Genomic DNA, 24,533 nt, shown 5'->3' with positions numbered 1-24,533 from the left:
CAGCTGTCCCAGAGAGAAAAGCAAACTCATGCAGTCCATCATTCCAAGAGGGACAGTGGGCTGGAATAACACACTGATTTTGTGGAGCTTCTCAGCGTTTTGTAGGTTTTTTTTTTTTTAAGTTCAAATTCATGGTTATTGCCCATGGTTACATGCCCACGGTTATTGTCCCACGGAGGCAGGTTGATGGATGGGCACCCTAACTCATGGAGTTGAGACAGGTACAGATGTCCTGCTCTCTCCCTATGATCCCTTGCTGCTGGCATCAGACGTAGCGCATAGGCAAGACTGGCTGTGAAACAAGCTCTCCTAAATAAAGCCATTTGGATCATTCTAGTTCTTAAAAACTGCATAGGTAGCTGGCCTCTACCTCTTGAGAGTTCTGCCTCTGTCTCCAGGGGGAATGGACTCTGCTGGTCTGGAAAAGGTCACTGCCTTGGTCAACCACTGCCCCGGGGGGCTGGGTTGGGATCGCAAAGGACCAAGGAGGAGCCTCACGGTCCATGCTTGGTAAACGGAGTGTGACAGCCAAGAAGTTGCTAAACCGTACTCTTCCTCCATTTTCCTCTGGGACCCAAAGAATTAGACCTCTGAAAAGCCCAAAGCCTGGGGAGTGTCAGAGGGCGGAGGCTGCATTTGGCCTTACCTCACCCCGTTCCCCGCCCCCCCCCCCACCTCCCTGTAAATCCTGGCAACACAACAGGAAGGCCCTTTAACTAGCACATAAAAGTGCTTTGGGCTTTCAAAGCCCCGCTCTGGTGTTTACGGGGAGCCCGAGACTTTTATGGGCCATTTCCAGTCTCCTTCCCCCTGACCTACTGATGCATCTTGGTTTCTAGCTGTGGTGTGGGGAACTGTCACAGTCCAGGTAAGTGACTATGGGGCCGGGAAGGAGGATGGGAGACCCCTGAACCTGGAAGGCGAGGATGCCAGGTTGGCCACCCACACACCCTCTATGGGTTGGGCAGCCGGTAGGACCTCCCTGGGATTCACCCGTTTGTCCTTCAGATGGGGCACAAAATGAGGACTCACAAAGTTGTTATTTACCCACTGACTGGTTTGCAGCTACAGTAACTGTAAGTCAGTCTTGGAAGGGACCCAGCAAATGGGAAGGGGCCCATTACCCTTCATTGCCCTTGAAGGGTAATGAGGGCCCTGTCTCAATAGGTATTCTGGAGGTGGCCCATTCTGGAGGTGGCCAGGCAGATGAACTGTCTTAGGCTAGGATTCAAACGATGGACCTTTAAGATCTTGTTTAGCCCCAAAAGACTGTGAAGCTAGAGACTTCTGAGGATTTGGGGGGAAGCATTATTAAGCATCTCTCCAATGCAGAGCTAGGACTTCCCCAGGCCAACAGCATCAGGAAGAGCCCAGGAGAGGTTTTCCCCAGCTGTGCCTCTGATCCTGGCAGGTCCAGAGATCTTCTGGCTCTAAGTGCCTGTTAGCCAGGAGGCGAGGGTGGGGCACGTGGGGAGGGAAGCTCCCAGCTTGGGAGCTGACAGAGCCTGGTGGTGGGGAAGCAGTGGCGGGAAGGATCTCTGCCTTTTCCTACCTTCTCCCACCCCACCCCCACCCCAGAGACCTCAGCCAGGAAGTCTTTCTAGCCCTACAGGCTCCCAAGGCAGATACCCAAGCCCCGCATTGGGGTCTGCCAGCTGTCCCCTCTCCCTGGCCCCTTCCCACCCTTCCCGACCCTCTTCTATGTCCTTGCTCCATTTGGGGGAATAATTTTTGTTCTCCCTCCTCATTCTTCCCTTTTCATATTCCTCAGACTCTCCCCTGTTCTCACTCTCTGAACCATTCCATTTGGTTTGTGCCTTTTTTTTTCCCCTTCCCCTTTGCCTTTTCTCTCTTTTTGTATGATCTAACCATCTTCTTCCCTCCTCTCCTAGACAAGATGGTCTCTTAAGGTCTCATTTAACAATGAAATCACATAATTCTAAGACCCAATAAATATACATCACACACATGTAAATGTTAGGTTCTCTCCTGTCTATTACTACATTGGAAACTGACAACCATTCTCTGAGGTTGGGCTTCTTCCCATTTTACAGGGGCAAAGCTGAGGCTAGCAGACAGGCGTGACTTGCTTAGAACCACAGACCTATTAGATGACAGACTTACGACGACCTCCAGCTGCCTTCAACAACAGCAATGACAACCAAGACTTCCTAGAGTGGCAATGCATAGTGTAGTATAATACGTAACCCAGCACAGGGGTGCCTGGGTGGCTTAGTCGGTTGGGTGTCCGACTTCAGTTCAGGTCATGAATCTCACAGCTCGTGAGTTTGAGCCCCGCGTCGGGCTCTGTGCTAACAGCTCAGAGCCTGGAGGCTGCTTCAGATTCTGTGTCTCCCTCTCTCCCTCTCTCCCCTCCTCCGCTCATGCTCCGTCTCTCTCATTGTCTCAAAAATAAATAAACGTTAAAAAAAATTTTTTTTTAGGGGCGCCTGGGTGGCGCAGTCGGTTAAGCGTCTGACTTCAGCTCAGGTCACGATCTCGCGGTCCGTGAATTCGAGCCCCGTGTCGGGCTCTGGGCTGACGGCTCAGAGCCTGGAGGCTGTTTCAGATTCTGTGTCTCCCTCTCTCTCTCTCTCCCCTCCTCAGCTCATGCTCTGTCTCTCTCATTGTCTCAAAACTAAATAAACATTTAAAAAAAAATGTTTTTTAGGGGCTCAGTCGGTTAAGTGTCCGACTTCGGCTCAGGTCACGATTTTGCGGTCTGTGAGTTCGAGCCCCGCGTCGGGCTCTGGGCTGATGGCTCAGAGCCTGGAGGCTGCTTCAGATTCTGTGTCTCCCTCTCTCTCTGCCCCTCCCCCGTTCATGCTCTGTCTCCCTCTGTCTCAAAAATAAATAAACGTTAAAAAAAAAATTTTAAAAAATTTTTTTTAAATCTATAACAATGCATTCCAGACACAGTACAGGGTAGTGTGCAGGACAGTGCCAGATGCTGTTCTTAGTGTTTGTTATTCTAAGCACACACAGCTTCACAACAATCCTATGGGGTAGGTATACGCTACCCCCATTTTACAGATGATGAGACTGACCTACCCACAGTCACACAACCAATAAGTGGCAGAGCAAGATCCAACCCCAGGCACTTGCCTCCAGCCTCTGCCTGCACCGGCACTGGGTTCTCCCTCTCCCCCATGCTCTATGGCAGGTGGTCCCATCATCGGGAAATTCAGGGAAGTGGAGGCACGGCCTGTGGTTCGGACAGAGGCCTGTGGGTCTTGCCCACGAGAGAGGAAAGTGTCCAGAGCGTGGGTCTGGGTCTGTGTGTCCTGAGGAACTCCAAGGCCAAGTGTTGAGAAGGGATGTCAGAGGAAGGGGTCAGCTGAGACAAGCGGATCCTGTCTTGTTTCCAGACTAGAGAGAATAAAGGCCTCTATTCGGAGCCCCTGCCCTCCCCCTCCCCGGCTGGCTGCTCCCAGAAGGGCCTCTTGCCTCCTCCCCACTCCGGGAAGGCCCTGAAGAACTTGCCCTTCCTCCTGACCCTGCCCTGGGAACCACAGCTAAATCTTGCCCCACGATTGTCCAGCCGCACCCCGCTTGGGCCCATGGCCTCCCAGCCCCTGGGGACTTCTCGGCGGGTACCTGGTCTGGCTCTCCCCGCTGGCACAGGGAAGAATGTGCTTCTGTCATCCTATCCTCCCTCCCCGACCCTAGCCCAGTGCAGAATTGGATTAAGAACAAAAATATGAGCTGTGTTTGTTTTAATCAGCTTCAAGACATGGGGGCTTTTAAAGGGAAGGAGAGCAGGCCGGAGCTGGCCTCGGGGCAGGCAGGCCGGGCGGTGATGCCATCCCAGGGTCAGGAGCGCGCCAAGCAGGAGTGCATCCGCAGGTCAGATCCTGGGGCAGATAAGGGCTGAGAGGAGGAGACCTGGGGGCCGAGGGCCGAGGGCCGGGGCTGAGGGAGGAAGAAAAAGATGGCAGGAGGGAGGGGAAACATAGGATCCCCCCGCCCCGAGAGTGCTGGAGTGAGGTGGGAGAGGAGGGAAGGGGGAGGCCCCTGTGGAGAAGAGCAGCAGGGAGTAATTTTTTCCAGAGGAGGGGCTTCCTCGGGGTCTCTGGAATGAGGGATGACGGGAAGGAGGTGAGGGAGGGTCAGTGATGATCTCCATCACCCACTGCAGGAAGAACCCCCACCACAGTCTGCCACTGAGCCTGAGGAATGGTGCCTGGACTTGAACTTCATGCCCTGATGTGCCAGCACTAGGGGACACAGGTGCTAACCTTAAGTCAAACATGTGGAACCCAGTGGAAAACGGGAGGTGTCAGGGCCAGACTGAGGGAACAAAGGCCTGGTCTCTGGGCAGATGGCAGATTTGATGAAGACCTAGAGGCTGTGAGGTGTGGAGGAAGGGCTCTGAGGTGGGACCAGGAGCCTGGGTGCCCAGGGATCCTGGGATATTTAGCCTCTTCTTAAGAAGAAGCCCCTGTGGCCATACAATCAAATGCTTGCTATATGAATGGCTATACTCGGGGCGCCTGGGTGGCGCAGTCGGTTAAGCTTCTGACTTCAGCCAGGTCACGATCTCGCGGTCTGTGAGTTCGAGCCCCGCGTCAGGCTCTGGGCTGATGGCTCGGAGCCTGGAGCCTGCTTCCGATTCTGTGTCTCCCTCTCTCTTTGCCCCTCCCCCGTTCATGCTCTCTCTCTCTCTCTCTCTCTCTCTCTGTCCCAAAAATAAATAAAAGTTGAAAAAAAAAATTTGAATGGCTATACTCACATTAGCTCTGTGAGCCAAGGAAAGGGGCCCAGAGAGGTTCAGGGACTGGTCCAAGATCACACAGCCAATGAGAGTAAAAGCTGGTATAGTTACCTAACGTTCAGGATAACCGGCTGGCACTCTGACCCCTGTGGGTTGAACAGTCTCGACTTGTTCTGAAGTCGAAGCATCCAGATGGAAATAATGCTGTCTGATGTCAGACATTGAGGACAGAGGCCCTCCCCAGAACCCTCCTGCTCCCCAGCCACCACGAGAAGGGTCTGGATGGGCCCTGCCCACACTCCAGCGCTTTGGGCCACCCTTGCCTGGAAGCAACTGTGAGGTGATGGCTGGAGTCTGGGCCAGCCTTTAGACCAGAGCATGGGCTCCTGGGGACAGATCTGGGTCTTCTAATCTGGGTTCACAGAATGGATCTGGTCCATGATGATGCTATTACCAGTTGGAGGTAAAGGAGAAAAACCAGTAGTGAATTCTTTATGCGGTTACATTCGGTTAGCTTCTAAGTTAGAAATGATATCATCCTTTTTTCTGATTTGAAATGCTCTTCCTTTCTTGTCACAAAACATAATGAAAGTAGGACTTCTAGAAAGTCTATTCTCAGCGAAATAAAAATTGTCAAACCTTTTCCTCTTTTCAGTTAAGAGCAATTTTTAACCAGCTGGTCCGTATAATCCCCAAGTTTGGGAACAGCTGTATTATTTATTTGGAGACGTTCTTACCTAGCCCGAGACACAGTCCAAAGCTCTGCATGCTAGAAGTGCTTAATAAATGCAGCTCACAGGAATTCTCACAGTCTAGGTCAACAGGGACATGGGTGGGGAGGTTTGGGGTCTAGAACCTCAGATGGCTGTGCAGGCCTGGGCAAATTACTGCATTTCAGCCTCAGTTTCCTCTTCTGCAAAGAGGAAGAGACAGGACCATCTGGCGACCCTGGGATGAATTTCGGTGGCAACATTCCACAAGCCAAGGAGGGGCAAGTCTGAACTCCTGGAAAACAGACAGGGCCGGTCTCAAGCACAGCGTGTGCAGCTGTGGCCCAGGCAGAAGACTTGTGGGGGGACGACAAGGGGATGTACCGTTCAGCTGGCCCGTGTGAGAGAATCTCCAGGATCAGCAACAGAGGGGCTGCTAGCCCCAAGAAAAGAGTATAACTGGACATTAGCCAGGACTCAGGCCCAAACCAAATGAACGGCCCCTTGCCCACTGTCCCGAGCCTCTGGCTGCATCTCCCCGGCCCTCCAGGCTGGGACCGGTCTCAGAGCCTCCCCTCCACCACGAGTCATGCCACCTTCTATAGGTCAAGTCCATCTGATCCGGTGCAGCAAACCTCAGCTTAGCCCCTGCTCCGATGCCAAGTGCGGGGGGCACACACATTATCCGGGAAAACGACGCACACAGTAGTGTTCCCTCATTTTGATTTAGGATGTAAGTGTCCATGCGGATCGACTAGTAGTCAAGTCTGCTAAGAGGCAATTGGACTAAATAAAATATGGCCAGTCTCTGCCCTTGAGGACCAGCTTTTGAAAAACACCCCTACCGACCTGAAAGGAATACACAGGAGAGAGGAAACCCATTCCACCCCCAGGGAGCATTCTGGCTAAGGGAGAAGGTGAGTGTTCGGCACAGACCCAGTAACAAGGTAAAACCAGAGGCAGAAGGCATGGGCTGTTGGCCATCGAAGGGGCCGGACGAAGATGTCTCTCTGAGTGCTGGAGCTAGGTTAGAATCGGGAGGGGAAGGGCCGAGGCCGCTCTGCTCCTCCCTGAAGCAGGGCCCTCACACCAACTGGGGGAGGAAGGGCCTGGCCTGTCTGGGACAGGCACTGTCTCCAGGGTGTGGGTGACATTTTCCAGCTTGGGTCTGGAAAGAAGCGTCTTGGCCAGGGTCCCTGGGTGCAGGGGAGAGGGCATGACTGCCTCCACAAAGTGTGGAAAGGACAGGGAGCTGTGGGGGGATGGGGGGGGGCAGTTCTGCCCCTCGGGCAGCTCAGCTCTGCACAGTCTCAGCCCCATTCCCCAGACACCAGGGGGCACCCGCTGCTGACGCCATGGCATTGGGTTTCCCCTGGGCTGGCTCAGGCTACTGTCACCAGGCCTGCCGGGAAATTGCTGCTGACACTGGGAAAGGGCCCGGGGAGTGGGGGACCTGGTCTGCGCAGTCAGCGAGCTCTGAGCAGGCACGAGATGGGCTGGAGCAGGGGGACAGCTGTGGGCTGAGGGGGTTCTAGCAGCACGGAGCTGGGCCCTGCGTCTCCATCCTGGTTCTGCTCCTCTTAAGCTGTCCCCAGGGAGGCTGGGGAGCTTTGGAGCTCGTGGCCAACCTGGCTGCACGGGGTGAGAAAGGGAGAGGAAGAGGCAAGGACAAGAGGGTCACAGGACCCCCTCCACTTCCCCGCCCCCAAGGTTGTACAAACTGGCGCCTCAGCATCCCTCCAGGAAGAAAGCCACAGCTGTCCCACCCTCACCGGACCCATGCCTGCTGCCTCAAGGTGTCCTCCTACCAGCTTTAATCTGGATGGGGATCATGTCCCTCTCCTCGTGGGTTGTCCCCTGTGCTGCTGTCCCACTGGGTCCTAGACAGCCTGCTCTGCACCCTCCCCCCCGTGCCATCCCTCTCTCTCTCCCTCCCCTGCTACCTTTCTCTTCTCTGCTGTTTATTAAAATAAAAACATGCATTAGCTCCCAGGTACTCCTAAGTATTTCAAAGACCTGGGCAGAAACTGAGGAGGGCTGGGGGTAAGCGGCAGGAGGGAGCCTCAGATTGGGAGTTGAGGTCCCCCAACTGTTACTGCCCCTCCGGGTTCTCCACCACAAAGTGTGTGGTTGTTGGGGATGGAATGACCAGGGACACACAGCACTCTGGGTTCTCAGGGGCAACACTTACAGGAGGCCGGGCCCAATCCCCACCTGCAAAGAAATATCCGTGGACTTCTCTCCCCTTTGAACTGCACTGTCCCCCACCCCACCGGAGATGAAAGCGCTCCGTCCTGGACCGTGACACCCCCCATAGCTTTGGTCTTGGACTGCCCCGGCCTAGCTGCAGCCCCAGGAGGGAGGAAGCAGAGGGTGCAGAGTAGAAGTAGGCCCAGTGGAAGTTCAGGAAGGGGCAAGTCTGTTGGGAGAAAGCCACCAGGATGCCAGGGTAAGTGTGGGGACGGAGATGGGGCTGGGGGAGGGTGGTGAGCATCCACTGTGAATACAGGGACCCCCAGGAGGCAACGGACAGTTGATGGTACCAGTCCGGCAGCCTGAGGCACTTGATCTCATGACCCCCGACTGGGCAGACCTCTCCCCAGGAACTTCACAAGGGCAGGGATGGACCATTCACAGAGATGATCAATCCATCCACGTATCCACCAACAGGTGTAGGTTCATGCATACCCACCACAGACCCGACACCGTGACAAACGTGCAGAAGGCCCCAAAGGCCTACTTCTTCCTCGGTCTAGGAGACTCAGGAAGGCACTTCAGAACGGGGTGGGGTTGTTGGGGTAGGGAGAGACCACTAACTTGTTGATTCCCAAATTTGGTATGAATAGACTGTCAAATTATAATGTTCTTACTTTTCATTTAATCACAAAAGAAAAGGATTTTAACATTTGTTTTGAAAGAAGTAAAGAGGATAGAATGAGAAACAGTCCTTTTCAATATCAACTAGAGATAAAGATTCAGCTAGGGGTAGCTTTGGGGGGAAACGACTGAAAGGGACACCAGGTGGCCTGGGAGGCATGGGTCAAGTGCAAGTCCCAGATCCGGGCAGCCATCACAGAGCTATGGTACACAGAGATGTTCACCGAGCTGTCCATCTGGGAGTAGTGCACGTGACCATGTAAGTCACCCCTAAATGAAGAAAGTAAATGAGGCACAAGTCAGACATTGAGCCCAAGGAAGCTTGTGCACTTGGGGGCCACACTTCACAAATTCAAATTCCAGCTCTAACCCTTGGTATCTTTGTGACTTTGAACAAACTAGCCTCTCCGTACCTCGGTTTCCTCATCTCTGAAATGGGAATCATAATTACACTGACCTCAAAGAGTTCCTGTGAAGATTTAATGAGTTAATGCATGTGAAACCCATCAAATGGTATTTGCCCTGTAGTAATTACTCAGTGGTATTTGTTATTATTCCAGGAAAGTGCAGCTGCCAACTTTATGCTGAAATACAAAAATAGATTGGACAACTTTGCATCAAGGAAAGAAAACATAGTGACATTTTATAGGGTGAATCACATTATGTGATATTGCTCTCTTACACAAACTTATTAGAGGCTCTCTATATGATTACTCATTCATTATTCAACAAATATTTACTGAATGTCACTAGCTTCTGAGACTGTTCCAGAGAGTGGGAATAAAGCAGTGAATCAGACAAAGTCTCTGCCCTCATGAATTTACATTCTCCCGTGGGAGATAGTCAGTAAACAAATAAGCAAATAAATGTATAATGTTAACAGAGAATACCAGTCGGGATAAATCCCCCCAAAATTCTACATGTAGATGTACCACATTCAAACTGCAGAAAATCAGTACAAAGAGCAAATCTTGAAAGAAGCCAGAAGGAAAAATGTGTTTTGCCTATAAAGAACGACAGTAAGAGTACGTTGGACTTGTCTTCAGACGCCATGCAAGCAAGATCAAAGCGGAATGCAATATTTAAAATGTTGAAATAAAAAAAAAAAAACACCTAGAATTCCAGAGCAAGTGAAATTATCCTTCCGAAGTGAAAGAGAAATAAAGACTTTCTCAGACAAGCCATGTCAACAGTGGTAAGTGCTGTGAGGAAAAATAAAGCAGGGTAGGGGCGCCTGGCTGGCCCAGTGGGTAGAGCATCCGACTCTTGATCTTGGGGTCATGAGTTTGAGGCCCATGTTGGATGTAGAGATTACTTAATGAAAAAATAAATACATAAATAAAGCAGGGTGAAGGGTTAGAGAATGGTGGGGGGAGATGCTCTCTTGGGGAGGCCAGGAGACCTCTCCAAGGGGGTGCCATTTCTGTGGAGACCTGAATGAAGTGAAGGTTTGAAGCAGGAGCCAGGTGAGGATCAGGGAGAGAGAGCCCCTGGCACAGGGCACTGTAGGGGCAAAGGCCCTGAGGTGGGAGGGAGTGTTGGTGCAACACGAGGAAGCCATCACGGCGGGAGCATGGCCAGCCCAGGGCAGAGGGTGTGAAGAAGGAAAGGCACAGGGCCCATGTCATGGAAGGAGTCTGGAGTTTGTTCTGCGTGCCATGAGAAGCCATTGAAGAAATTTGAACTGAGAGGTGAGACAACCTGATTTATATCTTCAAAAGCTCACTCTTGGCTTTGGCGTGTAGAGAACAGAGAGGAGCTGTAAAGTATTGTCCAGGCCAGAGATGGCGGGGCACGGACCAGGACAGTGTCAGAAGGCGGGAGGGGTGGGGTGTGACTGGATTCTGGATATTTTTGGAAGGTGGAGCCAATCAAACAACGAATGGACTGGATAAAGGGGCCAAGTGGATATTTTGGCCTTAGCAACTGGAGAGTAGCACTGCCTGTGGCAGACATGGGGGACTTGGAACAGAAGCAGGTCTGGGGGCGGCGGGGTGGGGGTGGCAATCAAGAGTCCTGCCCTGTTCGGCCATGTTAAGTTTAAGATGTCTCTGAGGCCCGCAACTGGGCAGAACTGGACAGCTAGATGCACAAGTCTAGACCTCAAGGGAGCAGGCAGAGCTGAAAATATCATTTGGGAATTGTCATCAGCCGGGAGTGTAGCTCAAATGCCCTGCTAGTTCTCATGCTTGGGGTTTTCTCCCAAGCATTACAAAAATTCCCTGTAGCTCTGCTAAGGAAAGTGCAAACAGTCTTTCTAGGGTCGTCTCATTAAAGTGGGGATATTCTGGGCAACATCAGAGGTGGCGAGACCAGCACCCCTTGTCTCCAGCAACTCTGTGGGTCCTCTCGCTGAGGCCTGAAGAACATGGCTCAGTGGAAAAGATGTCTGTGGTGGAGCTCTCTCGAAGGTGTGGTCTGAAAACTAGCTGAGAGGGAGGCTTTAGGCCAATGGCCAGGGGACAATTTCTCCAGGGCAGGCCCACTCAGTGCCCCGGGTGGAACCTGCAATAATCCTAGATGGTGCTTGGAAGAAAGAGTGAGACCATCATCCCTCTCCAATTCCCTTTCATATCGGCTTACAATGTGCCCTCTAAGTGGCAGGGGTATCTGGTCACCAACAATGTGGCCAACGGAGCTCTGATGCCCTCTAACACTTGCTAACATTCCTGCTATAGGAAAGAAAGCAAACCTTGGATTCAACGCCTTCTGTAGGCAACAGTGGAATCTAGCCACAATGGAATCACACTGCTATGCTTCTGTTTTATTTGTTTTTATGGCTACTCCCTGTTTATAACAAGTGCTACCAGTGTTCCATTTATGATACGGATGTAAAATTTCCTTTTAAAAGATACTCTCGTGTGTGCCTACGTACACATATGTGTGTAGTGAGTTAATTTAAAGAAAAATGCTAATGGCCCAAGTGGCATTCAAATGTGGCCAAAATCGCGAAGGTGCTACTTACGTAACTAAAGTCTGAAGAAAACATGGCCATGTAAGATGCAGAAATGAAAACAGCAGCCCTGAGCCTCATATTCATATACAAGGTTATAATCACCCAAGTCACCCCAAGATCAAGGGTGGTAACATTTTCCTTTCCCTCCATAGTCCCTGCAGGCCAGAAGTGGATAAGAGTCCCTCTTCCGTGTGGGCTTTTGGTATTCTGCCACGAATGGATTTCACCAAAGGGGAAAATTCTCTAAACATACAATTTTCACCATCTCAAGGCCATAAAATGATGTTGTTATCAGGGAGAGCCCCCCCAAGTGCTGCAAATTCATGAAATGGCCTTTGAATCAGCAAAGATTATGACATGCCCTTTAAGTAATGGCTGCATCTGGTCATACTTCTAACCCATGGAGAGACAGAAGTTCTGGACAATCACTTCTGTAAACAGTGCACTCTTGAAATTAAGAAGTGGGTCTGGGCACGATTCAGGGCCTTCCAGAGCCTGGCCCCGAGCAGACCTAAGGGCTCTCTGTGCCGTGTCAGATGATAGCAAACCTGTGGGGTCCACAGACCCAGGCAGAGAACAAGTTCAGAACGTGGATAGAAGATGCTCAGAAGCCAGTCCTGCTGACCTCTTGGGACCCTGTAGAAGCCGCCGCGCCCCTTTCCTGGAGCCTTTTTGGTCCAGTGATATTATCCCGTAAGTAGGAAGCGTGGGTCCTGGGTTCTCAGTACCTCCAGCTGCGGCTGGGCTGAGGGAGGCACAGCTGTCTGGCCTGAGGCTGTGTCTCTTGTGAAGGAGAAACATCCGGCCAATTCCATCAAGAATGTCAGTCAAAATGCAGGGGAGTAATGGGTCAGTTCAGCCATCCTGTCCAACAGCACTTGCATTCAGAGAGCAGGCGCCTGGACGGTCCTCGGCCAGGGAGAGGCCCACCTCCTGAGGACCGTGGCCTGAGCAGCACCCTCGTCCCAACAGTCTGCTCCCACGTGGAGCCTCGGGCTGGTGGCCTACAGCCTGGGGGTGGCACAGGGACCCTCGGGTGTGACCCAGGATGTGGGGACCCAAAGACTCAGGGAAAGCTATGCAGAGGTGAAAGGGCAAACCTGTTTCCAGTCTCCTTATCAGGAACAGCCGAGTGAAGGGAAGTGGGCGGCCCTGGAGGTCAGGCTGGGGGCCATGGCGGGGGCAGGGCCGGGCCCAGGAGACCTGAGAGAGACCCGATGGGTGGGGGAGAAAGAGAAAGGCAGGACCGGGGAAGGACTGACTGCAAACCCTTTGCCAAGGGGAGGAGCAGCTAGGAGCATCCCGTTTTGCCTGGGGCTGAAGGGCTTCCTGTAAAACAGGGCTTCCAGGTTTAAGACCAGATGGATGGTCACCCCAGGAGCGGCCCTGGCTGGGGGACTGTCAGAATCCCCCACACTGTCCCAGGCTCACCTCCCGCCCGTCCCAACCACCTTTACTCATCCAATACTAAGGGATGCCTCCTCTATGCCAGGCCTGCTGCCAAGCACTGGGGGGCCATCAGTGAAAGGACAGACTTGCCCCCTGCTGTCCAGAACTTGTCCCTTATGCCTCTCTCAAAGCCCAGGCGGATGGCTCACACCCATCGCCACCACTGCCCAGTCGGCCCACCGCATCATGGCTCCAGGGCATGCTTCTGAGAAGCTCTTTTCTATCTACCCAACCCCCAGGGTGGGGACTACATCTAGTTCATGGCTCTACCTCCCACTGTGCCCGACACAGGCCCCTGTGCGGGACAGGTGCTTAATACATGTCTTTGGATGGAGCGGCTAAAGTAGTGAGGACGACTGGAAGTGGGAACACCTCAGCGACCTGTGAATGCCCGCAGCCCACCACCAGCCCACCCCACAAGCACACACACATGTGCACACGGGGCGCACTTAGTCTATGAGGACATTCTCCCCAACCCAGCACAGTGGGGCACCCATGCTTCTCAGCTGGGGAGTGAGAGGGGGAAACACAGCGAGCCTGAGGGCAGACCCAGCCCAGGTTGGGGGAGGGTGGGCCCTGAGATGAAAGGCGGGAGGACCAAAGCTGGCTTTGCCCTTAGCTAAGAGGTGTTCCTCTTGGGCTCTGCCATCCTGTTCCCTTAGGGGTCCCACCTACAGGGAGCCCACAAGAGTCAACATGCCCGTGTGTGTCCAGGGGCATCATGGGGAGGCAGAGCCCAAGAACGTACCCTTTTTGGGCCTTGGGCCTTGCGGCTGGAGAAGCCAGCAGGAACCCGGAGGGGAGGCTAGGCAGCTGGGGCTAGGACATCCAGGACTGCTGGGGCCAGGGGCGGGGGTGGTGGTGCTGGAAGAGGTTAGGAGTTCCAGCTACAACTCCAACAGACTCAGCTGCCCACCTAAGGAGTAGGGAATTGAATCACTGAAGTCACCATGGGACTGTAAGCCTCTTGCAGGCAGGGGCAGGGGCTGTATGCATTCATCTTAGTCTTCCCGACAGGGCAGTGTTTAGAGCAAGCTCTCCACACTTTCTCTGCACTGTGCCAAAAACAAGCCTGGCCCGGGAGAACAGGACCCCACGTTTCTGTTCTGCCCCCTGGTGGCAGTTTGTTGTATTGCAACTCACAGGATCCAACAAGCTCCCAGAAGTGGGGGTTCTGACTCCCGCTGAGCTCAGCCCCCTGAGATGGTCTTGGGGTATCATTAGGATAGGGCCCCTGGGTGTTCTGGGAACAGCTGGAACTCAGTCACTACCAACGAGCTGGGGAGTGGGAGAAAAGAACAGGATGTGGGAAGACAAGGCTGGAGAAAACAGCAGCCTGGGACCTGATGTGTGCTCTATCCACAGGCCACAGACAGGGACTGTACAGAAGGGACTTTGCAATTATTGTCACTGAAACTCAGGTGTCCAGGATTGGATTATGGCTTAATCACCGTCTTTGGTTCCTGATGCACTCTTATGCTTTCATTATTCAATTAGCTATTTTTTCATAATGCCCAAGAACCTATGAACCAGGCGTTTTCTTTTAAAGCAGCAGAGCTCCCCCGCCTTTTATCCCAAAGGAAATTTCACACAGAACCCCAGTACGTAAAAAGTAGAACTGCTCTGGTTGCAGCGGGGGTGGGGGCTGGCCACTAATACCTTGGCTTCCCCCTTTCTCTGCCCAGCAGCTCCAAGTAGCCCCTTGGAATTCTGTAGAACGTGATCTATACCAACAATGTCCACGAAGGCAGGAACCTGTCTCCTCCATCACTGTGCCCCGCTGTACAGCAGGTGTCCAATTTGGTGCCCCGTTTCCACACCAAGTGGGTGAAATGAATTGAATGAGATACATTTGTTCCAAAGACTATCCAAGTCTGGTCTGGGGAGGCAGCACCAAAAAATGCCTCTGTACCCCAAAGTCTCCCCCATTCACCTATCACAGTGCCTACCGTTCCCCATTACCACACAATCTAGCCCTGCATGTCCTCCAGAACCTAGAACAGATGCTACCTCCTCCATGAAGCCTTCCCAGAATGCTGAATGCTGAAGCCACTTCGTTACACCTCTCTCCTGCATTCTTTACATGCACTCAGCCTTCAGCTGGAGTTATGTGCACGCCAGTCTCATTTCCCCAGCAATGCAGATGCGGCACCTCTTTTGCGGCACCTCAGAGTGCTAGTGGGGGTGGGGAGGGGCAGAGAGAGAAGGAGACACAGAATGTGAATCAGGCTCCAGGCTCTGAGCTGTCAGCACAGAGCCCTATGCGGGGCTCCAAACCATGAACCGCGAGATCATGACCCGAGCCGAAATCGGACACCCAACCGACTGAGCCACCCAGGCGCCCTGCAGATGCTGCACCTCTTAAGGGCCAGACATGTTTGATTGCCTTCCGCACCCATCTCAGCGCCTTCACACAGTAATATTTAATAAATCTGCGGAAGAAGGAACGTCTCCTCATGCTCCTAAGGGTACCAGGTCTCCAGAAAGCCCTGTTAAAATTCTCCAGGAGGGGCACCTGGAATTAATTTGACCTACTAAGATATTAGCATGGAGTGCTTTATCCATTCCACAAACTGTCACCAAGCAGTGCGAGTAGAAGGGGATCTAGTATAGGGAAGTTTGGGTGGAAAAGAGGCATTTAGGGCCTCACTAGTGCCAGAGATGCGCACAGCGGATGCGTCCTTGGCCCCAGAAGGATTCAGAGAGTGTGGCCAAGGAAGAGCTGGGGGTAGAGAAGAGGAGAGAAGGTCCCTGGCTCCCACACCAGAGTTTGCCTCCCCACGCCTGTCTCTGGGGCCTCGTAGGCTGGGACACAGGGGACTGGTTCCCTTTTTCTCCCGCAGAACATCTGGGGCTGCATCAGACATAACCGTCTGGTAAAGAAAATTGTTATGGAAATATGTAACCGTGAGACGTTATCAAAGGCGTCTTTAAAGTCCCTCTTCAACCCCCAGCCGGTGGAGGGGACTGGAAATTGGAAAACTGGGAGACAATCACAGGACCATCAAAGTGGCCGAAATTCAATCCAATCTGCAGGGTTGAGGATGGCTAGCAGACCCCTGCCCCAGCCCAGAAGGCTGCAAACCCACTGTTTAAAAACCAAATCAACAGCATCATCAGATCCGGGTCTGGAGCAAACAAACGGCGCCCACAAAGGCTTCCCTGGATTTCCCTTGCGTTGGGGAAATCTGAGAAGCGAGGCCCTGGGGAGGCTCCCAGCTTGCAGGGTTTCTATCTTCTCCTCCCCACCCACCCCACCCCCAGTCTGGGCTCTGGCTCTTTGTCTCCATCCCTCTTGATATCTTTCTTCTTCACGTCTTTTTGTGTGTCTTTCTCCTTCCATCTGTCTCTCTTCTCCATATCTCTTTCCACATTTCTTTTTCTGATAGTGTTCTCTCTTCTCTCCACATTTTCCTCTCACCATCCATCTTTTTGTGACACTTCCACTTGTTTTCTGTGAATTTCCATCCCTTTCGTGTCTTTCAGCACCAGATCTGTCTCTTCTCTTTCTTTCCTTTTTTCTTTTTCTCTTTTTCTTTTTCTTTCTTTTCTTTCCTCTCTTTCTTCTCTCTTTCTTTTTTTTCTTTCTGTCTCTCTCTCTCCCTCTCTCCCCTTCCTTCCTTCCTTCCTTCCTTCCTTCCTTCCTTCCTTCCACAGCCACAACCTTGCTTCCTTGGCTTCTTTTTACTTTTTCTGCCCCTTTTTTCTGCTTATGAATTTCCTGCAATTTCAGACTATATATAAGATGAAATCCTCTTTAACTAGTTTGTTTAACAATGTGAGTCCTGGGTATTTCCCCCCAGCTCTGCAAACACAAATGGCCCTCCATGCATGCCCATCCCGGGACCCTTCTCCCAAAGTCCATCACCATGAACTGTCCATCCCTGCAATATAACTGTGCCAGCACACACAGGCACACCAAATAGACATGTGGTTTTACCTACGAGCCGGCTCTGCAGACATGGAAATTTATGTCTGGAGGGGTGGAATGCTACAGCACATAAAACTGATACACGCTGAGAACTTTCTTAATTTACAATTTTTTTTATGGGGGGTGAAAGAAAGAGACTGTAATTTTGCTACTAATAAAGTTCTCTATATTTATCATCAGGATGTGACAGTTTCTCTTCATTCACATTTCTCGTGGCCGTGACCTTAAAGGCTCTGTTGGATTGAAGGTTTGCGATTAGACACGAGCCCAAGTCGCGCGCGTCTCACTGGAAACGCTCGAGAGTTTCACTCCTGCAAAATTTCCCAGTGACCACGAGAAGAAAGCTCCATTTTGAGTCACCCACCTTAGAAGAATCACTTCGGGAACGGAAAGGGAAAGGCACACGTATGTTTATCGAAAGATGGAACTGAGAAAGGGCAGGAGAAAACGAAAGCAGAAGCCGGGCCTGACGCCGCCGCGGGAGCCCCGGGAAGGCGCGGGAGCCCGCACGGCAGGGCGCGGACAACCGACGGAACACGACGATTCTCTGCCCGGCCGCTCACCGCGGGCGGCCCGGGAGCTGCAGCAGCGGGGTCGGAGCAGGCGACACCCGGCCGCCTGTCCGGCAGCCCGTCGGGCCATCTGTCAGTCGCAGATCCCAGGAGCCACGCTCTCGGCTAGCGCGTTTCCTGGGCCCGTCGCCTCCCGCTCGGCTCCGGGCTAGCCTGGCCGCACCGCGGACAAGCTGTGGGCTGCTGTCAAAGCACCAGGCCTCAAGTTCACGGGCACCGCGTCCGTTCGCCCGCGTGCGCGCCCCGGCCCCGCGCGGGCCCCGGTGCTGGAGTCCGAGGCCCCGGCTGGAGAGAAGACCGCGCCGGGCGGCCTCGGGCTCCACCTTCGGGACTCTCCGAGCCCCAAGGCCCCCGGCCATCCATCCGGGAAGAAACCAAGCGCCTGTTCCCTTTGATCTGGTTTTATAGAGATTCGATGTTGACATTAAACTTTGAGTGCTTTTATCTATTTCAATCTCTTATTCCCTTTTGGGGAGGGGACTCCTGGGCCCGAGCGGCAAACAATCTCCTCCCTCGAGCGAGCAGGACTCGCGGGCACCGGGATCGGCAGATCTGGAAGCTCGAGGGTGCGGGGGCGACGCTGGTCGCAGCACCCACCCACATGCACACGCAACTCGCCTAGCGTATCCCCCTTCCCCACCCGCTCGCCTGGCTACCCCCTTTCCCCCCTCGCGCGCCAGGCCGCTCTCCGCAAGGCCGGCGCGGGAGGCCGGTGCGCGGTGCAGGAGTGGCGGACAGACCAGGGCTCCGGGAGGCAGGCGCAAGGCGCGGAGCTGCACAGGAACTGGGCGCCGCCACCGCCGCGCCTCGGTCCTCCCTCCGCAGCCCCCATACCCATGCCGAGAGGCTGAATTACTTTCAGGTGTGGACCACTTAATAAAATAAATCTTCTGGGGCAGGAGGCAAGTTTCCAGGGGCCCAACTCAAATCAGCAAACTTCACATTTAGAAAGAGGGGTTTCCCTAAAATCCCTTAGGGGTTTTGTGGAACAGAGGGAAAGGGGGTTCAGGAGCAACAGGGTGTCTCTTCCCCGGGATGAGACTGTCCTGGCGGGGGAGCCGAGAGCCTCCCTCTTTGTCTTTTTTGGTCTCTCCTTGGGCTCTGGCTCTGTTCTCCGTAGTTCAGAATGGAATCAACCGCTTTGGGGACCAGATCACTAGGAAACCCACCAGAGCCCTCCAGCCCAGTCCGGAGACCCAGTGGAAACAGAAAGCTGTGTTTCCCTCCTCTCCCTCACTTCTCTCTCTTTTTCTCCTTTGTCTCCATCATCCATTGCCCAACGTTCTCTTGATCTGAGATTTCCAAATCCAGTTTTGCAACACTCCAGGGAAACTCCAATTATCTCTGGGGCTTTGTGAAATGCTCAAGACGAAATAAGCTTCAATTAACTTTAATTATTTAACTGCAGGTTATGGACCTCTCGTTGGGCAGGAGAAAGCAGAGGACAATGTTGGTGAATTCAGGCAAACCATCCCAGGGTGTCACAGCTCTCTGAAGGTGAGTAATGCCAGCTTCAGAAATTTCAGGGCTCGGGAAAGAATCCCGGACTCGGGCAAAGAAAATCAAGTCCCCGGGAGGTCAGGGCCTTAGTTTAGTAAGGTTTGGGACCATGGAAGGCTCCCCCCTCTCTTGCCAACCATCTCCAGCTAGGCGTTTGAAGGAGGAAGGGAGCGGGTTTCTCCCCCACTGCCCCATTCTACTTCCATCTAAAATTCTTCACTAAAATGCAATTTACACTGAACACAGCAGTTCCTTCACTGTTTGAATTCAGACCACAACAGAATTTTTTGCATGAACTCCCTGGGAATTTGGGCTGAATGTAAACATACTATCTGTCACGGTTCTGGTCCTGTACAAGAGTAACTCACCCAGAAGTCTTGGAGAGCCCCTCACTCCTCCTCACACCTCCAGATCCAGAAAACTGCCCTTCTCTTGAGCTCAGGGATGAGAGCCCCAAGAGGTGACCAGATGGCTGTGGCGGAGGGCAGCTCACTCTCGCGGCGTCTGACAGGAGCCCACATGTTTCCCGTACAGAGAACAAATCTGCCCCATTAAAGCGTTACTCCGTTGGGGAAAACACTGAGGCAATATTGGAAACATGCTGGGCCCACTGCGAGAGCCGGAAGGAGAGGCAGGTCTTCTATGGAAGGCAGTGAAGGCCAGTAGGCGAAACTAATCCCACTACGTCCACCCTCACTAGGCCAGGCAGATTGAGGGAGGGATTATTGACCAAAACATCTGCACGGGGTGAGCCTGATGGGGCTGGTGGTGCAGTTACAGAGAGCACATCAGGGGACAGACAGGGAAAGAAGGTGCTGGTGACTTGGGGGGCAGCTGAGGGAACCCAGCCCGGCTTCCCGGGCTTGGGGCCCAACTGGAGAGTCTACTTCCCAGAGCCTGAACTTTATGGCAAATAACTCCATGGTTGGAACAGCAACACTGCTGACCTAAGTAGCTTATTAACAAATGGAAAATATATAAACACATAACAACTGCCTCTAAGAAAAAATGTATTAACCGCCCCCCCCATGTTATTTGCAAAATAAATAGCTGAGAACATATGGGTGAGGAGGGAAGTGGCTGTGTCCTAATTAGCTATATGCTCTTGGCAAAAGTTTCCTCTCTAGGCCTCCCTTCCCTTATTTTAAAATGAAGATGACAGCCTAGATCAGCGGTGCTCAATCTTTAGACTGAGTATCACCCAATGATATCGGTATCACCCAGAAAAAAGTATTAAAGTTTTCTGGGCCCCACCCCCAAGACTTTCTGGCTTGGTAGGTCTGGGGTAGGACCAGTGATCTGCCTTTCTAACAAGTTCCTTGATGCTGCCGCTGTTGCTGGCCTGAGGCCCATCCTTTGAGAACCTTTGGACTAGGTGATGTTCAGGTGATGCCCTTCCAGGTCTAGCATTCTATGCCCCTGTATTTCCCCCTCACCCCCTGAAGTGTTTGGAACCAAATATGAGAGGCTTGATGTTTCTATACTCAAGCTTGTAGCCCCTGTCATCAGTACAGAATAAATCTTTCAACTGGCCAACACGGGCCGACCATCCTGCCCCCCGAGGGATTCCTGACCCCTCAGTGCACGTATTCCAGTCTGAATTAACCCCAGCTGGCTGACTGCGGGGGCCTGAATCTCCAACAGTGGCTAACGCTGGTTTCCCTTTGTACCAAGCAAGGCTGGGCCTAATCCTAACTAAATCCCGAGCAGGCCTGTTGTGTAGAGGGCTGCCTTCAGAGGGATTGGCAGGAGCCCAGGGTACATCTCCAGGCCCCTCGATGTAGCCTAGTGTCTGCCAAACATTTGCCCCAACACACACACACGCACACGCACACACTTGGCCACACGCAGAACCCCCGGTCGTCAGGAGAACTAGTTTTACTTTGATGTACCTCTCGCTGCACATTTGTTTCAGCTCCTCTCCTGGAGCCACAGCCTTATTTATCTTCTTGGCATGGGTTCTTAGAATACTTCCATTCAGGCAGCAGCAAAATCACTCAGCTCCACTGTTTTATGAAGTTTATCAAACAGCAAAATATCCGGTCTCTTTGTCCGATGGATCTGGTGTGAATGTGCCTACAGAGCTGCTTTTCCCCAGACGTCCCGGGGTCTGTGTGTGGTTACGGACACCCTCCCCTGTACGCACCCCACCAAATCCAGGGCTTGCCTGCTTCGGCTGCAAGGCCCCCCACCCCGCCCCCCTGCAAAGCAGATGCAGGCTTTGAGGCTTCTCCCAAATCGGGAGACCCAGCTACACATACTCCACACATGCACACGCCATGTTCACACCCCGCTGACAGAGCCCGAGACTGCCACAGCAGACCGGCAACCCCTGGTACCCCCACCGCAGAGCCCTGGCCTGGCGCAGCACCCCCACCCCCAAAGGCAAGAGCTGCTTCTGTGACCATCACTGTCCTCTCAATCCCAAGGTTTGGGACCTCTGTGGAGAGAGCCATCTTCCCTGCAGCTCAGGGCTCAGGCTCTGCCCATCCATTTAAAGGGACCAAGTGTTGGACAGTCTACACAGGTCGGTTCAGAACAGCTGCAGGCCTGGTCTTCTCCAGCGTTCCTCATCCAGCACCCAAAGCATCCTGCTTGTTTCCCAGGAATCATGCCAACCCCGGGGCTGGGCTCTCTACCTCTCCACCTCCACTCCCTCCAGAGGCTTCCCAGACAGGCCCCATACTCCCTGAGGGGCAAGAGAGCCAGCTCTCAGCCCTGCTCTCACTCAGAACCTGGTATGCCCAGTGCTGGCACCAGAATGGCAGTGATCACAGGATTCCAGAGCCTGGCAAGTCCACTTGGAGCCTTCCTCCCTCTGCCCCAAAGTCCAGAGAGTAGCCCTGACTTAGCAGCTGGCAATGTATACTGAGTGAAGGACCCCTTTCTGGATGGACATCTGCCTCAGAGGTTCAAAATGTCCCCTGAAGGCATATCCCTGTGCCCTGTCTCTGCAGCGCCCATTCTCTGGGCTGCTGGTCATCCATACACCACAACCTCCACCCCCCCACCACGGCAATCAGTCTGTCACTTCTTCCGACTAAATATCTCTTCCTTCCAACCATCCCTCATCATTCCTTCAGCCACACCCTAGGTTCAGGCTTTAGTCACGTCATCCAGGACCACTCTCTTACACACTGACTGTGTCCCCTTCTTCCATATCCCCTGGCTACCTGGGGCAAGTGACTCTCTCTGTGCTCTAGTTTCCTCATCTTTAAAATGGAGATAATGGCGGCGGGGGGGGGGGGGCACCTGGGTAGCTCATCGGTTAAGCATCCTACTTGGACTCAGTCTGCTACAGTTTGCGATTTCGATCTTCGAGAGTTCAAGCCCCACATCAGGCTTGCTGCTGTCAGCATGGAGCCCGCTTCATATCCTCTGTCCCTCTCTCTCTCTCGGCCCCTCCCTCACTTGCACGCTCTCTCTCTCTCTCCCAAAAATAAATAAACATTAAAAAATCATATATATATATATATATATATATATATATATATATATGCCTAGGCTCAGCCTTGGTCACCTGACCACTTGACCTAGGTAGGCTCAGCAACTACCCTCCTCTCCATCTGTCCATATTTTGCTGACCCTTCACATCTTCTCAGACCACAGCTCAGACATCTCCAAGGACTCTCTGCAAGGGGCAACGGCCCTCTGCTTTGGTCCCCAGGGCTGTGCATCTGGGAGTCCAGCGATGGGTGCTGATATGCTCATGACCACCCGGCGGTTGTCTTCTCCACCTGGAGGGGACTTGGCATACACCATGCCTTCCTGCCTGTGTTTGTTCCTCAGCAACAGCGGCCTGTCTCACACTTAGCAAACATTCTCATTTCACTGGGCAATTGTTCACGTGTCCACATCTTGTCTCCCCAGGAGGAAACAAAGTCTAGTAAGAAGGATCCACCCAGAATTTGGAATGGGGGTGCTAAAAATGCACCCCCAACCCAATTTCTGCCCAGCACCATCTCTGCCCCACCCAAGACTCAGATTCACTGAATGGCTGGGGCGAAAGCACAGCTCACATCCCCCAGGTCTGTCTGAAAAGACTCAAGGCGGCACGGTGCAAGCTGATCAGGCTGCCCGCCTGGACGTCCATCCTGGTTCCACGTTTAGGAAGTATATGACACCCTGGACGACTTACTTCTCAGAGTTCTGTGTTATCATCTGTGAAGCAGAAATAATAACATCTACCTCCCGGGTGGGTTGTATGCCGTTTTAAAAAGTGGCGTGCCTAGTTCAGGCTGAACTCAGAGTGGGCTCTCAACACAGCCCCCCTCCCGATCCCCCGTCACTCAGTTCAAAGCCTAAGGCCAGGGTTCCCTTTGCTAAGCTGACAGCAATGCATACAGCGGACGTAGTATCCTGCTCAGGAAAAAGGTGAGTCGGCTTCCTTCCTCCACCCACATGGGTGAAGAGCCCCCGTGGAGCCCCGAGATCAGCTCGCTGTACTAAGGGAGCCCCTAGGAGTTCGTGTGCTGTGACCGCTGAACACTCAGGGTACGGAAAAAAACAGGGCACACCTGTCCCCATTTCTGTACCTCCCCGGTCTTCCTCAAGACAGGCAGTGAGCGTGGCTCTCACCAGCCACCGGGCTTTGCCGCTCACCTGCCAGCCTCCTCATCCTGCCCCTTCAGGGACTCTTCTGAACTCATCAGTACAGCCAGTCTTTCTGAGCCAACATTTGGCATTAGAGCCTCTGGAGTCAGGCGCCTTGAGTGTGAATAGCTACAGTACTTTGCAGCAGTGGGATACGGGCAGCTTTCTGAGCCCAGTCTGGGTAGCCAGTCTCCACAACGGCCCCATGCTTGTGAGATCCCCTCCCACACTAAATCGGAACCGAGAAGAACTGTGTGGCCGGCACAGTATGGCCACAGTAATGGTGTGTAAGTTCAGAGGCCAGGTCATAAACGGCACTGCACCTTCCACCGTGGTCTCTTGGATCATTCACTGCGGGGGAAGCCAGCCGCCCCGCCGTGAGGACACCCAAGCAGCCAGATGGAAAGGTCCACACGGGGAAGAACTGAGGCCTCCCATCAACAGCCAACATCAACTATGTGAGCGAACCGCCTTGGAAATCAATGCTCCAGCCCACATCAAGCCTTCAGAGAACTGCAGCCCCCCAAGGCACACCACTCAGCCAAGCTGCTCCTGAATCCCTGGCCCACAGTCACTGACCATTGTTGCTTTAAGCCTACCAAGCGTTGGGGTGATGGGTTACTCAGTACTGGATGACTGACTATGGGGATATTAACGCCAACTTTGTAACAAGGTAAAGACAAAATGAGATGTTGTTTGCTTGGCACATTGTAGGTGTTCTGTAACTGGGGGATATTATTATTATTATTATTATTATTATTATTATTATTACTATTACCTGGCCCACTACCTCTCCTGCCCTGGTGACCCCAGAGGAGGCCAGGCAGAGGCCCTTTTACCCTTGTCCACTTACTTTTCTCCCAGTCTCTCATAAACTTCACTCTCTGCCTTCCTCCAGTGCAGGAGCAGGCAGCGGACTGGGGTGGATGTATATCTGTGGCAAGGTGGTGAGCGCCTTCTGGAACTCTGGGGTGCACCCCGCTCACAGGGCTGAGGGTGTTCGGTGGTGTGTGTTTGCATTTCCTTTGAAGGGCCCCAAATGTGATAATTACATACTTGTTAGCCCTATAAAACAACAAATCTGGAATCTACACTCTGGAACCAATGGATTTCCTGCTGGAATGAGTTCAAGAGGTGCCCCAGCCAGCATTCCCGGTAAGAGCCAAAACTCTGCTACAAAAGGCCTCCCAGATTGCCACACTTGGCCTGCATCATGCAGCCCCGCTGCCCC

General features: G+C 53.0%; 1 protein-coding gene and 1 long non-coding RNA gene across 2 annotated transcripts in view; one reads left to right on the top strand and one right to left on the bottom strand.

Annotated features, from left to right (window-relative positions):
- SLC6A17 (solute carrier family 6 member 17) overlaps positions 1-24,533 on the bottom strand; it is a 125,487-nt gene that overhangs the window by 99,041 nt on the left and 1,913 nt on the right. The window lies entirely within an intron of this gene.
- On the top strand, positions 699-7,413 carry LOC102900111. The gene is made up of 3 exons (XR_440969.4): positions 699-868; positions 6,155-6,341; positions 7,135-7,413. It is a non-coding gene; the product is annotated as an uncharacterized LOC102900111 (long non-coding RNA).

The sequence above is a fragment of the Felis catus genome, chromosome C1 (genome assembly GCF_018350175.1).
Source record: "Felis catus isolate Fca126 chromosome C1, F.catus_Fca126_mat1.0, whole genome shotgun sequence".
Lineage (NCBI taxonomy): Eukaryota > Metazoa > Chordata > Mammalia > Carnivora > Felidae > Felis > Felis catus.
This window is presented reverse-complemented; position numbering and strand designations above follow the sequence as displayed.